Source organism: Manis pentadactyla, chromosome 4 (assembly GCF_030020395.1).
Source record: "Manis pentadactyla isolate mManPen7 chromosome 4, mManPen7.hap1, whole genome shotgun sequence".
NCBI lineage: Eukaryota > Metazoa > Chordata > Mammalia > Pholidota > Manidae > Manis > Manis pentadactyla.
The window spans coordinates 123,044,452-123,061,963 of NC_080022.1; the positions used below are offsets into that span (position 1 = coordinate 123,044,452).

Genomic DNA, 17,512 nt, shown 5'->3' on the forward strand with positions numbered 1-17,512 from the left:
ATTCCTACTTATAAACTGCAACATCTCTTCAATACTTTGAAAAGACCCTCAGATCTTAATAGTCCTAGAGGCTTAACCTTAAAAGCTGACGAACTCAAGGAGGTAGAACAACACATTCAAAAAGCTCAATTATTAAAAATTGACTTACACAAACCTTTACTCTTATTAATTTACCTTGCTCCCCTTTCAAAGCAGTCAGTCCTCTTAGGCCTGTGCCGCTTTCTCCTGTGTAATGTAAATGGCGCCTGTAAAGTAATCAAGCCGAACCCTCAGACCAACAGGTAAATAGCTCTATTCTATTAACTCCTTTCCTTAGAGGCAGTCATCCTGGAGCTAAGCATTTCCTTTCTGCAGCCCCAGGGAAGCGAAACAAGCCTGTGGCTCAGATCAAGACTCTAGCAGCAAAAAAAAAGTCACACAGTCCCTGCGCTTATTAGACAGGCAGGGGCCTCTCAAGGAACGACTAAAGCTCGGGCAGAAAAAACTAGGGAAGCTAACTGAGAGTAATTCAATCCCTAAACTCTAAAAAAGAAGTGTCTTATCTTCTACACACAAACCTGGCCTCAGTACAAACACTCTGATTAGAGAGGCTTGGCCCCTGAGAGAAGTATGCAACGTACTGTTATGCAGCTAAATATATTTTGCCACAAGGAAAGAAGATAGTCAAAAGTCCCGTGAACTACTGCAATATGGAACTAGTGTTCTAAATTCTTTTAGTGAAAATCTGTTCTACTTATTAAGTTCATCATTATCTTTGAAAATTGGGAAGTCTTAAACTAGACTCCCTGAGATAGAAGAAATTTATCTTTTACAATCCAACCTGGCTTTAAATAGCTGGTGCTAGAATTGTACTTGTATTTCATTTCCAGCCCCCTGGATGCACACAGTCCCTATCAGTTCAGAGCCTTCATCAGCCCTGTTAATCTAGGGCCATTTAAACCTTAACCCAGTTATGTAAACTGCTTGCCCTTAGAGTGTATTCTTGAAAACTGAAGTACTTTTAATCAAGTAAGCTAAAAAGAAAGAAGGCAATTGAATATTAGTAACTCAAATCTTTATATCAGTTTATCTGTGTATATGCTTTTATATGAAAAGTGTTGCTAACTGTAGTCATTACGTCTCTGTATGTTTGTGTGTCTAAGTGTGAAAATAAAAAATATTTTCTACCTCTGGATGGTATTAATAAAAATTGATTTAAAAACCAGTGCTTGTGAAAATTGGGCATTCTAAAACTTCCAGAAAATCTAATAAAAAATATTAAGCATTAGTGCTAATTTAAGTTTAACTGAAATGGACATGTCCTTACAGTTATCAGCTGCCAAAGTTTACTTAAAGTCATTGAAGTTGATATTACCTGTTAAATATTTCAAGAAGACGCTTAAAGAAAAGCTTGACTTTGTCTAATGTTTGGTTAAAGTTTTATAAGTAATCTGGCATGGTTGCTAAAAATAAGTAAACAAGTGTAGCAAATGAACATCTTAATAACAATACTGTATTAATGTATAACAGTGTATATATCTGCAAACAGCTTGAGAATTTTTGTGGTAACCAAAATTCTTGAAGTTTTGCTAAGTTATATAGACATATTTTGTGCTTAATGAGAAATTGTGCTGTAAGGCACATTTCCAAAAATGATAAAATGTGTTCATCAATGTATCAATCTGAAGACTGCTGATGTAACAGTTTATAATGGCCTATTTTTCAGTGTTCACTGAGGGTTGAAGTACCAAATGGTTTTAAGTTCTAATTAAAACTAAATATAATAAGGAAAACATTTCTGTATGCTAAAGAATGTGTTTTAATAAGGGAAAGTATAAGGAATAAAAATGCATTGTATTGAAAGTAAAAGAAGATAACTATTCAAAAGTACAGCTGTTTGTTTAAAGACAGTGAACACTGAATGTAAAAGGAAAGTCGTAAAAAGTTTATAAAAAATTGATATAGTCATGCTATGTGAAATTAAAGCAAATAAATCTTGATATCAAGTACACAGCAAGACTAGAATTTTTGTTTGTTAAAAGGACAAAAGTTTATTACTCTACCTTTAATGTTGAAAGATTGTAAAAAGTTTTCTGATTGTTTATTACAACAGTTTCTTATGCTTAAAGTCTCATTGAATTGTTGAGTATTTAAGAAAACAAGATCTTAATATTAAAAGGACTGTAAGCTAAGTGTTGTTAACAACTGTGTAACCTTCTGTATTTGCTTTTAAGCCTTCTTATTATCATTCTGGTTAAATAACAAGTGTTATTTAATAACTATAATTCTATTTAGGCAAGTGTCTTAAAAACTTTTGACAGCTTCCCAAGACCAAATTTAAAAAAGTACTTTTACCTCTAGTTAACTCTGATATTTTCCAGAGGGCCCCTGGAACATGTCAGAGGAATTTCTTCTCCTCATCAAGGAAAATGTTTGATTAATTTGGCTTATTTACCTGATATATATACTTACCTGGAAAGCGCTGTCAAAAAGAATAACGCTAAACTTTATTACTGAATGTTTTATGTTACAGAAATATCACTCTTCCCCATAAGACGCTTACTCCTGATGCCTAATTAAATTTACCTGTTAGCACTACTATAATTACTGAATGTGTATGTATTAATTGTACTCATGTAGCCTTTTATTGTAATTCTACAATCAATGTAAAATGGTCTTCTAGATATAGACTTCCAAATGGTTGGGTATTTTTGTGTGATAATAAAACGTATCAAGCCCTTTCTTCACACTATCGAGGTGTTTGTGGTGTGGGACGCATTCTTCCTGCCCTAATAGATCATCCTGGATATAAGCATAAGAGACTTCACCGACCTCTGCCATCTGATTGTGATGAAAACTTGAAACTTTCAGATCCTGCCGCTGTTGCAGTTGGAGCTGCATTCCTCCTGCTGGTTCCTGGACTTGTCGTAGGAATGCAGAAAGGGATATCCAAGCTGGCCTGTGTGTACAGTAAAATAACAAATCTGACTGCTTCTATATTATCTGAACTCAACCAAGAACTAGGAGAAGTACGAGTTGCAGTACTTCAAAATCGTGCTACTATAGACTTTCTATTGTTAAAAGAACATATGGGATGTGAACAGTTTCCAGGATTGTGTTATTTCAATTTGTCTGATTTTTCTCAAACTATTCAAAATCAATTAGATGATATCCATCATATCGTCAATAAGTTCTCACAAATGCCTGAGTTATCTAACTAGTTTTCTTGGTTTCATTAGATATGGCTGGTAATTGTAAAAAAAAAAACCAAAACCTTCCATTAGAAATTGTCTACTTATTATACTCCTATATCTATGTACTACTTAAAAGAAAAGGGGGAAATGTGGGATTGATGGGGTTAATACATAGTTCAAGTAATGTAGAAATCAAATGTATAAGCACACGACTTGACCGTTTTTCCCACACACTCTGTTGATGTGTAATCACGGACAGAGTGACAAGAACCAACGCAGTTCTCATGGCTTGGAGCCACCTTCACACAGTTTTGGTACCCTTGAGAAGCGTCGCGACCTTGGGCTAGACTCAAGGCCGGATACTGATGTTTGAGTTCATTGTAAGTTCATTTATTCAATAAATATGAGAAATGCCTTTTTGGCATTGCTCTTGAGCTGTTAACGCCTTGAGTCCCCTGGCTGGCCCTTTCAGGTCTTCGATAACTCATCGTGTCTCCTCCCTTATCTGCGGGTCAGAGGTGGGAAGGGGACTGACAAATTGTCCCTCCTCTTTTCACCCTCCTTAACTGCCTTGTCCATGAGAGGGAGAGCTAGCAAACAATATATGTTTAAGGGATGATAGGAAACAAAGTCACTTCATGATCCCATCTCACATTTGCACTTGTTTAGAATGCCCTCTGAAATAAAAGCTAGATTCCATTTGCTTCCCATCCAAATTCCTTGGATAAGAAATGCAGATGGTTTAGCATCTGTCAGGAGAGCATCTCTCTGGCTGCAGAATCAGGTCATGTGGCCCAGGCTGGTTAGAGTGACAGAAACACCGTCACTGGGCGGAACCATAGGCCGACAAAATTTATCAAATACTGTGTCTGCAGCAAAGCTCTGACATCTTTAAAACTTACTTCTCTTTTAAAATAAAGCAACACAACTTGTTTGGTGTGGAGGGGGGTGTACAATAGATTAAAAGAACAGAATAATCTATAGGAATTAAAAAAATATCAGATTCGTTGGTTCAGGTGGAATAAATCTTGAAATTAAGTGTAAGGCAATTTTCCTATCTTTTTCTTTCTCCTCATCTCTACATTTTCTTTCTAAAAATGATACTTTGCCCAGAAAAAAATGCTCTTGCTCCAGTTTTTCTAAAACCATAGGCTGATTTTCTTTTCTCAATATTGGGAGAACAAGTGCTGATTCTTCTGAAATAAGTGAGCTGGGGGTTATTACTGATGACTGAACATCTGCTTTTATAATAAAAAGGAGATTGTAACGGTAAATAGTATCTAGCTAGTAGAGCTTTTAAAATGTGGTTTATGTATATATGAAAAGAGAATTTTACCAATTTACTTAAGAAACTTGGAAGGACCTCATTAAAATTAGAAAATTAAAGTTTGCAAAGACCTGATTCTTAGGCTATAATATCTATAAAATAGATTCTTGGAATGTAAAATTTTTGAAAGGTGGAAGAATCTAAAGAGTTTCAGAGTTTTTGTCTGGCATCACATTAAAATGTTAATTATAGGAGATTTAAATAAATAGAAAGGTGTTGTTTTCTATTCCAGCTGAGGAGGCAAGATCCATTTAAGACATTTAAGTTAAAACTCATGTCAAGATGAGGGATCCCTAGTGTTTAGTACTGATTTCATCGTTGTTCACTGGTTCACAATAGCAATGGAACCACGTTGGAAAAGGGAAGAAAATGTCACTGCAACAAAGCCCCAAAGGACAGCTTCCAATCTCTGAAAATGGGGATGGAAGTGATGCCCCCAGGATGTCCTCCAGCTAACCAGTCTGAGGAAGGGTTAGACCCCCACCAGTGAAGAGAGATCAGGGCCACCCAAGCAGCAGCCACAGTACCCTTCTGTTGACTCACACAGAGTCTAATTTTCGATGAGTAAGAGATAACAGCAAGCTTATTTGTCTTTTAATTCTGCAGAACTAGGAAAAGAGAATTGTTCCTGGCACAAGAAAACTATACCGGTGAAAATTATGAAAGGGCTCAGAACTTTTTTTGTAGGGGCCGGCCTACGGCCGAGGCTGAGTCCCACTATGGCTGAACACCGCCCTTCCACTGTAGCTGACCAACGCCCTAAGATGGCGCCCGCTTTCTGGGCGCCACCCTTCCTGGTTTGGTGGCATTAGCATAAGGAAGTTGCTCCTATAGGCTTGCCCCATGCTTCCGCGCTCGTGCTCAACTCATGCAGAAGGCATGCTACCAATCAGCTTAAAGGTCACGCATGATCTTGATCACCATAGGCCAGCTTCCTTTATATAAGGCATAAGCAGGAAAGAGAAGCTCTCTCTCTCTCCTCTCATTCTTCCTCTCACTCGCTCCCTCCGGCTGTTGCTTCTCCTCACTCACCTTCTCCCGACCTTCCGAGCAACAATAAAGAACTGAAGTGAACCAGGTCTGTGTACGTATCGCTGTCGTCTCCGCCACAAGGAGCGAACGCGATATTTTTTTCCAGAAAAAAGTATGAGGCATCCTCCGAGATAATGGAGTCCTTGATATGAGGTGTGAAAAGCCTTATGGAGCAACAAACTGGGTTTAAAAGAGAGTAAAACAAACCAAAGGAAGACCTTAAGGAAACCAAGATGGACATGGCAGGATTCCAATGTACTCTGTTTAAAGAGCAGAACTGAAGTTGTAGAAAATGGAATCCCAGACGGATACCTCAAAAAGCAGAGAAACTGTGAAATCACAATATATCCACTATATATAAGGATAGATGGCATCCCTGGAAAAAGTCTAGAACAGAAGGAACAGAACCAAGATTGAAAAATATACTAGAAAACTTTTCTAAGCTGGCTGAATGAAAAATATTCTTCTATACTTGATTTCCTCCATTACTGGGCTATGTCCTTGTTCTCCTTAACAGCTTTAAGGATATGAGCACTGCAATTAGCCTTTTGACCACAGGTTAACCAATTGTATAGGTTAGAAATAACATTGATGTTTTAATTTTAACTTATTTTGAAAGATGTCTTTTCGTGTTTATAAGTAATGTATAACTCATTTTCTGCTGTTCCTCTGTACCTGTTTCTTGTTGGTCTTTTAAAAAATAGCTTTTCTGGTGACATGTCCTGTGACCTGGCAAAGTGGAGAGGTGCACAGGAACCTGAGTAAGGTTTCAACATCAGGGGGTCTCCCGCGAGGGTGCCCAGGTGGTGAAGTAAGGCCTCTCAGTGTCTCGTGAATTTTCCCATTCACTTGCGAAAAGGACACCATCTAGTCATTCCGAGAGTTAGTTCTCAGATGTTTTTTGCTCTGAAGGGACAAGGATACCCACCGAGGGCCTTGCAACACAAGCGTTGAGGCTTTCTGTTTCATCAGATGGGAAAACGGGCAGCTATGGTTATGACCCCGACGTGACTTGAACGCGCAACCTTCTGATCTGGAGTCAGATGCGCTACCATTGCGCCACAAGGTCACAAGAAACAGTTCGCTTTTGATCTACTAAGGCTCTTTCCCACTACACATGTTGCTTGCTTCCCTGTGCAGATCCTTTCCTTTTCGTAGGAACTCAAGTTAAACAGAAAGAGTGAAGGGAAGGGGCGGCAGGCTGGACGGTGCGAGACCCGGGCTTCCCTTTGGCCGTGTGCCTAGGCGCCTCCAGCACCTGCCGGGCGCTCGGCCTGCGCCCCAGGAGTCGGCTCCGCGGCGGCCGGAGGGGCGCACCCACTGGTCTCTGCCGCCCATCGCGCGTCGGCTCCCGGGTCCCTGGGCCGCTGCAGGCGGGCCCGGCCGCCGGTCGGCGCGTAGTGCTTCTGTTTCAAGGGAGAACGAAAACTCAGTCTGCGGTCACACTTAGGAGGGGACTTTGGCGCTTAGTATAAAAATAGAAAGCTCTTGAGTCCTGCTCCCCTACTTTCCCAGCTTCAAATCTAAAACTCATTTTTGAAAACTTGGACATTATAGAAAAGTGCAATAAAAATTAAAATAAATAATCTCACCACCCATGGTAAACATCTTGATGTATTTCTTTCCAGATTTCCTTCCTCCCAGGTGTACACAGGTGTCCGACTATGTTAAACCCTTTGTCACTGAAAGCACAGCGCAGTTACAGAAAATAGAGTTTAAGGAATTATCAGTGAACAGCCCTGCCACCACCAACCAGGTCAAGAAACAGCACCTGCCACCGCCCCCAACCCCCAGGGAGCACAGCCGCTTTCCTCCCGGCAACGGCAACTCCCCTGTGTATGGGACCCTTTGCTTTTCTTTATAGAGTTGTATCAAATGTGCATCCATAAACATTCTAGTTTCGTTTTTTCTGGTGCATATGTCACTTTCGATCTTCTGGTGGTTGCCCCTCCATCCTTTTCCCCTTCACATCCTCCCTCCACCCCAAAGAAATGATGCGACCTCCTCAGTACATCGCATGAGGAAGTTCCTGTTGTATGTCTTATTACCGCTGATGTTACCGCAGGTCATTTACTTAACATGGTCTCTGCTGTGTTCCTTCACTGTAATTCTACTATCTCCTCCTTTGTAACTAATAGATATTTTGAGGTAAATGCTTTGAAAAGATGAACTATCCTGTTTCTGCTCAAACTTGCACCCCTAATTTAACTACTTAATTTCGTTTAAAATTTTTTTGTGTCCTTTTAAAATTTGTCTAGTTGATATACACTATATTGGTTTCAGATGTACAACATTGAGATACAACTATATACATTACAAAATGCTCACCATGGTAAAGTGTGGTTACCATCTGTCACCATACAAAGTTATTACAATATTGATTACATTCCCCATTGCACCTGCTAATTTTTGCATCCATCTTGACTGCAACAACCATTACTGTGGTGTGTACCTTATGGTAATTTTCTATTTCCCTTTTTCCTTGTACATTTATCACAATAATTCTTTGGTAAGAAAGCACTGATTCTTCACTCCCTTTTACTTCTATATTATATATTCAATTATTTATTTGCATTAATACAGACTCATGAGATTAATTCTATAGGTTTAATCTATAGAATAACATTTCTATAGTTTCCGAAATTGTTCCAGCTTTGGTCATTATAAACTCCTTCACGTTGGCTCATGAGTCCTTTTGATGTGCTGCCATCCTCTTTAGCACTTCCTTACTTTCTGGCACAAGATGTTCCTGGTTCATCTTGTGTTTTTCCTGTGCCGGTCCTGGAATTAACCATTTCTCCAAGGAACTCTGGTTCCTATGTTTTCAGAATGGTGTTTAGAAATCAAGATCTGGGTGTTAGGTGTGCTCGTTGCAATGTGGTGTCATTCCTCTTTCCCTTATTTGTAACTTTTCTCTTTGACATTGACAGACCCAAATCTCATTACCTATATATACTTATTACAAATACAGATCTGTATGAATGTGTATATATATATATATGTGTATGCATTTCAGAGTTACTAACCTGTACATCTGTAAGAAAAGATTTACTAAAGGGATTACATGTGTACAGTTCTTTTTGTCTTTAGTTTTGCAGTCAAAATATTGTTTTGAAAAATATTAGTTCTTCTCTTCCCCAAGCCCTTCACTGTTGGTTCTGTTATTCATTTGTAATAGAGTTAGGCTGCTAGTTTTGTATTCTATTTCAGGTTCACACCTGCATGCACACCCTGACTGATTTTCATTATTTTCTTTAAAAATTTGCACGTGTAAAATATTACCATAGTTCTGTGTCAGAGCTATATAAAAGGGTATACTAAAAACTGTGTCATTTTTTTTATCATACCTATACGCACACCCACTGTCCCCTCCTTCCCACCCCTTTACCAACCATCCCTGTGGGTAACTAATATTTTCATTTTCTGGTTGATCCTTCCATTCTTTTGCAAGATGAGTAGATACATCTTCTTGACTTTGCCATAGGAAAAGGCTTCTTAGGTCACAGAAAGCAATAGGTATAAGAGAAAATGTTTATCAGTTAATCCTCATCAAAGATGAAGTCTACATATAAAAAGGCACCATGAAGGAATGAATAGCCAAGTATGATGTTTATAGCTTTAGAGATGGGAGAAAATATGTGTTAACCTACATTTGATAGAGATCAGGTAACCAAGGTTTGTAAAGAACTTCTACAAATTAATAATTAAAAGGATGAACAATTCAATAAAAATGGGCAAAAACTTTAAACAGACCCTTCACAAATGAAGACATATGAATGACCAATAAGCACATTTGACATTATCATTCATCAAGGAAATGAAAGTTAAGAACACCTGAGTTATCATTACAAGCTCCCAGAATAGCTGAAATTAAAAAGACAGACAATACTAAATAGTGAGTTGTGGCACTACCAGAACTCTCATACATTGTTGGTAGAATGTAACATTCAGCTCCTTGTAAACTAAGCATATGCCAGCATGCATCAGCAATCCCACTCTTAAGTATTTACCTAAAAGAAGTGACATTATATGTCCACAAAACACTTGTACACAAGTATTTATAGAAGCTTAATTAATAATGACCCCAAACTGGAAATGGGTTGGGTGTCCACATACACTTTTAATGGAATAATGTATTACATATTTGGTTAATTTTTTTTCATTTAACACTGTACAGGAATTATTAAACATTCTTCCATACCATAATTTATAATGTCCTGATGGCTGCTTTATGGATCCTAATATTTTACTCAAGGCTGTGGTTTTGATTATTAAAGTAATTATAATAGTTTTGTCTAGTTGTTTACAAATAGGACGCACTTGCATTTACTTAATAAGTAAAATACTTGAGAGGTAGTGAAATCCCATGGGGTTTATATACCCCCATTCCTCCAGGAAAGGACAAGGGAGTGGAGCCAAGCTGGGCAGAAGAGCTTCGGGGGGAAGCCTGGGGGAAGCCCCGGCCATGGCACAGAAGAGAAGTTCTGTGTGGGGCTGGGGTGCTCATCCTCCCCCACCCTCCCAATCACCCCAGAGCTTCTGAGGCCTCTGCCTCGTCAGACATGAATGAGGCCCAGTTGGTCTCCGGTTTGTTTTGTTATTTGCCACCCACTGTGTGTGGGGCTGTAGAGAGGCCACACTGGTGCCAGTAGAAAAGCAAGGGCCAGAAGACCGATTCTTGTCCTCAGATGGAAAACCTAGCAGAGCACAGGGCCAGTTAGGAATACAGTTCCAGGGAACACGGCACGTTCCAGACCCGTGTCTTCTAGCGAGTTCATTCTGAGGGTGCTAGCACAGCCTCGGGTGGTCCTACGTGGGCACAGTACTGGGGTACCTTGTGTTCCTCTGACCAGTCAGAGAGTCCTCATGCGTCTGGAAAGCAAGCGTGCTCACCATCTGAGATTCAACAGCACTCCCACTGGTCGGGTCACACGGGCGGGAAAGGGAGGGAGCGCAGGATGACGTGGGTGTGGTTTGCTACGGTGCTGCGAGGAGGTGAAAGGAACCGGTGAGAGGGCGGGGACGTTGTGTCTGGAGTCAGAGGGCCTTTGTGACTCCGAGTCTGACCGGACCTGGGACCTCGCCCACCCCCCATGAGGCAGGGACGGTCCCGCGGCTAGTCACACCTCCCGGGGTTCTGCGTCCCGCCTTCCTCTTGACCTCCCCAAAGGCCTTGCTGCCTCCTCACGCCCTGCTGGCGCCCAGGAGCTGCTGGGGTCCTCCTGGAATGACTGAGACTTTTTCTGCTTTCAGTCTTGACTTCAACAGCAAGAACATGCCACCCATGCAGACCTCGCTGTACACGCTAATCTCATCCAGAGGCGCAACAGGCGCGGCCCAAGAAGTCTGGAAGGCGTAGAGAAAGAAGTGTTTTTTCTCAAGCCTTTCTCATGGCCCAAAGCCCTGCATCTGAGATCCTGCCGTGAGACCAGATGCTTTTGACTCATGCAGGTGCTTTTCTTCTCCAAAATGCTCCTATGGATATGAGAGCGGTGACCTCACTGCCACCGTTTATGAAGCAAAGGAGCTCCAGTACAATGGGAATTCCAAGGTTGTTCTGGGGAGTTTCCAAGAGCAAGTACTTAGAGGACTGGACAAAACTTCTAATTGCTTTTGCTCTGTGCTAATGCTGGCTTCACTGGTCACTTTACCCCACTGGACAGAGAGCTCCCAGAGGGTAAGGAAGGAATAAAGGCCCACGGGTCTGTGGTCTGAGTTCCGCTTTAGCCAGGCAGCACCCTCCTGCCTTCCCTTCCACTCTGTACTGTGAGCACTGGCCCCACAGAGAAGCCCCTGTAAAGGAGACCACAGCTCCCCCTCAGAAAACCTAAGTCCAGAGTCTGCCCGGGAGTTTCTCACCTACAGAGAACAGTGGCACTGAGATGCCAGTCCTCTTCTCCCGTTCCTAGATACACCTGGGTTTTCCTGAGCTACCTACTGCCTGGGTGTGTGCAGCATCAGGATTTTCCATGTCAGTAATATCGCCCCAAGGGGCAGTCTGTGTGGTGTTCTGCACGTGTGAGGGGATTAGGAGAAACTCCTGGTGGAGATGGCATGGCAGGAGTTGAAAGTTTTCTCTCAAAGATTTGATTCCTGCTTACTTCAATTATCTTGATATTTTCAAAAACTCATTTCCTTCTTTTGTATAAGAATAAGGTCCTTTTCGAGTTGCTTAGAGAAGACAATGTCAAAATAACAGTTAATAAAAAAGGATGTGACTGCCTAGTGTTGGCAAAGGTTGTGGGGCCAGGAGGCACTCTCCATACAAGTGGTGAGAGTTCAGTGCTTTTGGAAAGCATTCGGCATGTTATTAAAAGGCCTTATCAATTTGTGTACTTTGCCCCCCAAATTCTACTTTTATTACCCCTGCCCCCAGAAACAGTTAAAGATGTTTGCAAAGACTTTCCCGTACAGTTATTAAAATTGTGTTTATAATAGTGAAAAATTAGCAGCAACCTTAGTGAGCTCTGTTCCATTAGTAGAGTCTAGATTTTCAAAATACGAGTGGCAGGGATCCCAGGTTAGGTTCCCCAGGAGGCTGACTCTGAGATGGACATTTGCATGGGGGCCGGGGATTGCACACTGTGGAGGAGAAGAAAGCAGGATTGGGTAGAGAGCAGTTGGCTGGCTATGCAGTCTCAGTAAAGGCATCAGCTGACCCCACGGAGAGCTCCAGAGCTGCGGTGGTCCTTCAGAATTGCGTGGAAGGGCCAGACCTCTGTCCTGTGTTAACCAGTCATTGGGTGTGGCTGTCTCAGGAATGGGGTGTGCTCCTGGCTGAGATGACTCTCAAGCTGAGGACTGCTTGCTAGTATCTCACTTAGCAGCTGGAGAATAAATCATCCAGCTCTGAAAGGGAGAACCGGGTGGTACAGGCAGCATCCACCACAGCCCACTTTTCACAACTTAGATTCACTTCTTCATGTAAGTTTTGGGAGAAGCAGCTCCAAGATACTGGAAGACCCTGGATCCTGGGAGAAATCTACAAGAGGGCTCAACTGAAGCTTTACCTCCCCTTGCCGCTGGTATTAGGGCTGCAAATTACTGTTCATCACATGTTGCCCTCCCCTTATATGTCTTCTAGATGCTCTCCCACCTCATCCAGCCCCTCTGCTGCTCTTGGTAACTTACCAGGCGGCCTGACCCGGATACCCATCTCTGAGGCCCTGAGTACCATATGCTCCTCAGGCTATGACTTCTGTACTTATCTATTTACTACCAAGTGGGTGAGGGAGTACCAAGAGGTATTGTACTAGTACAGCGAATTCCCTGGCTGCCGAACATAGCCCTCCCTTCTCCCACAGTGTGACAGTGGCCTCACCTTCTAATGACTGGGATCAAATATCCCTGGCACGATGGTGCCTCCTCTTCTTGCTGGCTGGTCTCTTGACAGCAGCTGTAGTTTGTAGCTCAAAAGGACTGTCGATGTGTTACCTGAATGGAATGTTCTGCCTTGGGAATCTCTAAACCTGTAGTACTCAGGTTTGCAGAATAGGGAAGCATATATTCTTCAAGTCACTCTCCCGCGTCTATTCCCTGGTTCCCAGTAATACATTCTGTCTATCAGCAACTCAACCACATACAAGTAGTTGATTTAAAGTATACATTGCACCCTGAGGATGAGGCCCCATCCTTGTAAACCACTGCCTCCAAGCTGCCACTTCAGCTGAGCCTTCAACAGGCCATGACATCTCCGTCATTCCATCAGCCTGGCAGCTTCCGGGGGATGGGGCATGTGATGGGACCAGTGGGTCTCATGAAAATATGCACATTCTTTACTGTCTCTGCTATAAAGTAAGTTCCCTAATTTGGTTTGATGTGATATTATGTGTGACCCTATGCCAATGAATCAAACATTCTCCACACCCCAAAAGAGTTTTTTTCCCCCCGAGGCCTTGGAAGCAGGAAAGGCAAACATATAACTAGAGTAAGTGTTGATTCCAGTCATGAGAATTGCTGCTGCTTCTAGAATAGAAGGGGTCCATGTAGCCAACTTGCCATCATGTGTCTGATTAGTTTTCTGGTGGGATGGTAACCATACTGGGAACTCTGTTACTGGAAGGTTGGACACTGAACAGTTGCAGTAGCTAAATAAATTTTGGAAAGAGGAAGCCTACGATATTGGGCATATGCATAGTTTCTATTTCTGCCACCATGGCTACAACAGTCATGTTTACACTGTGTCAGCAATGAGTGACTAATGACAGAAGCTGATTGACATCAACTAAGATCTTTGATAGAAATGAAGTGTAAGAGATGATCTTCATATCTACCTAGTTTTTCCTCTGTGAGCAATTTCCAATTTATGGAGCCCAGGAAGAAAATAACACTCTTACTGTCAGAAGTTAGAGGTGTTGCTGGAAGAAAAAGGGCTGTATCCTAGAGGAAATAGCTCTAAAATTTGCATAAACATTTCCCTGAAATCTTTAGCTGATCCCTGAGCTGTGCATGGTGAAAATAAGACAAACTGAACAAAGCAGCATCTGACTAGAATAACCACATGAGTGTAGATTTCAGCAGCGCCCCAATACTGGGAAGACAGGAATTACAGTTTGGGATCAAGCCCTACCAAGTTAGGGGGGCTTGGTAAACACTTTGGAGTTTCTGTTGTGACTCCAGAAGAACCATGTTCTAGAAGTAAGGGCAACTTTAACAAATCTTAAAGTTTATCGTAAATAGGATCAAGGTGTACACTAGTACATTAGTACACTAGCTGTCTGCTAACTTAAAACTTGACCCCCTTCTTTAGAGGAAGATAAATCAGGAACCTGTAGAATTTTTTTATCTATAATGTCTGGCATCAAATAAAATACTACAAGGCATGCTTGAAAAAAGAAAAAAGGACAAGATTAGAAGAAAAACAATAGACATAGGAAGAGACTCAGAAGTGATTCAACTTTGCAGTAAGAATCAAGGACTTCAAAATAAATATTATTAACATATTCAAGAAAAAAGAGAAAAGAATGTAGAATTTCAGAAGATACCTAGAATCAACATAAAGGACGAAAATTCCAGAAATAAAAAATTTAAAATTATGAAGTCAAAAGGTGGTTTTAATAGCAGATTAAAAACAGCCAAACAGATATTAGCTGATGAAAAGGCAGGCAGGTCAGGAGAAATTATCCAGTTTGGTGCACAGAGAGAAAAAAGGGCTAGGAAATACAGAAAACCTTAAGAGAATCTGGAACGTGGTGAAAGGTCTAATTTATATATTTGGGATCCCAGAATGAGGGGATGGGATAGAAATAATACATAAGCGCTGGTTGGGCATTTCCCCATACTGATGAAAAGACACATCAAGCTCTACAAACTGTAAATTTGATTTTAAAACAAACAAACAAATAAAACACTCCATACCTAGGCAGATCACATTAAAACTTATAAAAACCAAAGGCAAAGATAAAAATCCTAAAAGGAGCTATAGAAAAATAAAAACAGGAACAGAACATTTAATTGACTTTTCAGTAGAAACTCTGTAAGTCAGAGACAAAGGAATGTTATTTTCTTTTAGGCAGTGAAAGAAACAACAAAAAAATGCCACCTTTGCACCCTAATTCAAGTGAAAATATCCTTCCTAAATTAATGCAAAATAAAGATATTTAAGACAAAAGCTAGGATAATCCATGGGAATACTACCAAAATGACTAAGGGAATTAACCAAGCAGAAGGAAGATGGTCCTACTTGGAACAAGACACTTGAGGAAAGAAAAAAACTAGACTAAATATGTGAGTAAATATAAACAAACATTTCTTAAATAATAATCATAATAATATCTTTGGATTTTAAAACATATGTAGAAATAAAATATATGACAATGGAACAAAAGGCAAGGAATAAATGGAATTAAACATTTTTGTTCATTGCTTCAAAATGCTAAAATATTAATTTCAAGAGTGCTCCAATGAGTCAAAGATTCATATGGAAGTTTAAGGGCAGTGACTTTCAAATATTTCAGTTTCAGGACACCTTTACAATTTTAAAAATTATTGAGAAAACCAAAAAGCTTTTATTTACATAGGTTATATCTTGATATTTACTGTATTTTAAATTAAAATTGGAAAATTAAAAAATATTAATTAAAAATATCAATAAACTACATGCTATTAAAATCATTTTTGTCATTAAACTGAAAAATCATATTTCCAATAAAAATATTTCCAAAACAGAAATATTAGTGCAGAGTGGTAGCGTTTCATGTTTTTACAAATCTCTTCACTGTCTGACTGTATGAGTTTGCAAGGAGTGCAAAATACCACAGGTTTGAACAGCAGAATTTTTTCCTCACAGTTCTGGAGGCCAGCAGTTCCAGATCACAGTGCCTGCAGGGCTGATTTCTCCTGAGCCCACTCTCCTTGGCTTGCTGATAGCCACTCTCTTGCTGCCTCCTCACAGGACATCCAAACTTCCTCTTTTGACAAAAACACCAGTCCAATCAGATTAGGGCCTACCCTAACGGCCTCATTTTAACTTGTTACCTCTTTAAAGTCTCTATTTCCAAATACAGTCACATTCTAGGGTACTGGGAGTTATGGTTTCAACATATGAATTTGGGCAGGGACACAATTCAGTTGATAATAAGGGATGAATAGGAGATGGCTGAATTCTTAGATCTCCTTCTACATTAAATCTTTTGCAATATCACATGTCATTAAGTTTCTGAAAAACTTCAATATATACTGAGAAAAATGAGAGTGTAAAAGGTAAATAATATCAGAATTATTGTGAAAATTAGAGAACCATTGCTCTAGGATAATCAACTAAATAATGTGTAATTAAACTGAATAGGGTAGAAAATGAGATAATGAAAAATACCTGATTAATCCAAAGAGAAACAAGAAAGGAGAAATAAAAGAACAGATAAAACAAATAGAAATAAATGAGATTTACACCCAAATATATTAGTAATCACATTAAATGTAAATGGACTAAATACTCTAATTATAATACAAATGTCATCTGACTAGATAAAAACAAGACCAAATATATACTGCTTACAAGAGACACATTTTAAATATAAGAACACAGATAAGTTGAAAGCAAAAGAATGGAAAAAAGACCATGAGTATAGCAAACAGTAGCTTAAAACAACTATTTATTAGCTTACTGTTCAGAAGATAGATCAGAAGTCTAAGCATGGCATGGCTGGATTCTCTGCTTTGGTTTCACAGACTGAAATCAAGAAGTCCCTCTTTCCTTGTTGGCTGTCAGCCACAAACTACTCTCAGTTCCTAAAGAATGCCTACATTCCTTGTCACATAGCCCTCTATCTCAAAGCCAGTGATGAAGAATGTCACTCACACAGAATCCCCCTGATATGTTAAATCTCTTTCACCAGGGAGAACCCCATATACTTTTTACAGTCTCACCTGATTAGGACAGGCTAACTGAGGGTAATTTTCTTATCTTTTGATTTAGCCAATTTGAAGTCTTAATTACATCTGCAAAACCCTTTCACACAAGCACCAGATTAGTATTTGAATAACAGGGAGCTGCTTGTATACCAGGGAATAGGAACCTAGAGACCATTTTAGAATTCTGCCTATCATGTCATGCACACACTTAACCAAAATAAAAAACACTTTTTTTTGCCATATTAATATAATAAAAAGTAGAATTTACAGCAAAAACATTATTAGAGGTAAAGAAGGGTACTTAATATTGATAAAATGGTCAATTCAGCAAGAAGATATAACAATCCTAAGTTTATATGCACTGAATAACATAGCTGCAAAATATGTAAATCAAACACGGATAGAAATAAAAGAAAAACATAAATCCACAATCATAGCTGGAAATTTGAAGATACCACTCTTAGTAGCTGATAGAACAAGCAAAAAAAATAAGTCAGTCAGAATACAGAAGATCTGAGGAACATCATTAACAAACTTGATTTAATTAAATTTATAGAACATTACATCTAACTGCAGAAATTTCAAGTGAAAATCCAATTTCTATGTAATTTTCATGTGAACATGGAAT

General features: G+C 39.8%; 1 non-coding gene across 1 annotated transcript; it reads right to left on the reverse strand.

Annotated features, from left to right (window-relative positions):
- Positions 1–6,529: 6,529 nt before the first annotated feature.
- TRNAW-CCA (transfer RNA tryptophan (anticodon CCA)) lies at positions 6,530–6,601 on the reverse strand. The gene has a single exon. It is a non-coding gene; the product is annotated as a tRNA-Trp (tRNA).
- Between the last annotated feature and the right edge of the window lie 10,911 nt (positions 6,602–17,512).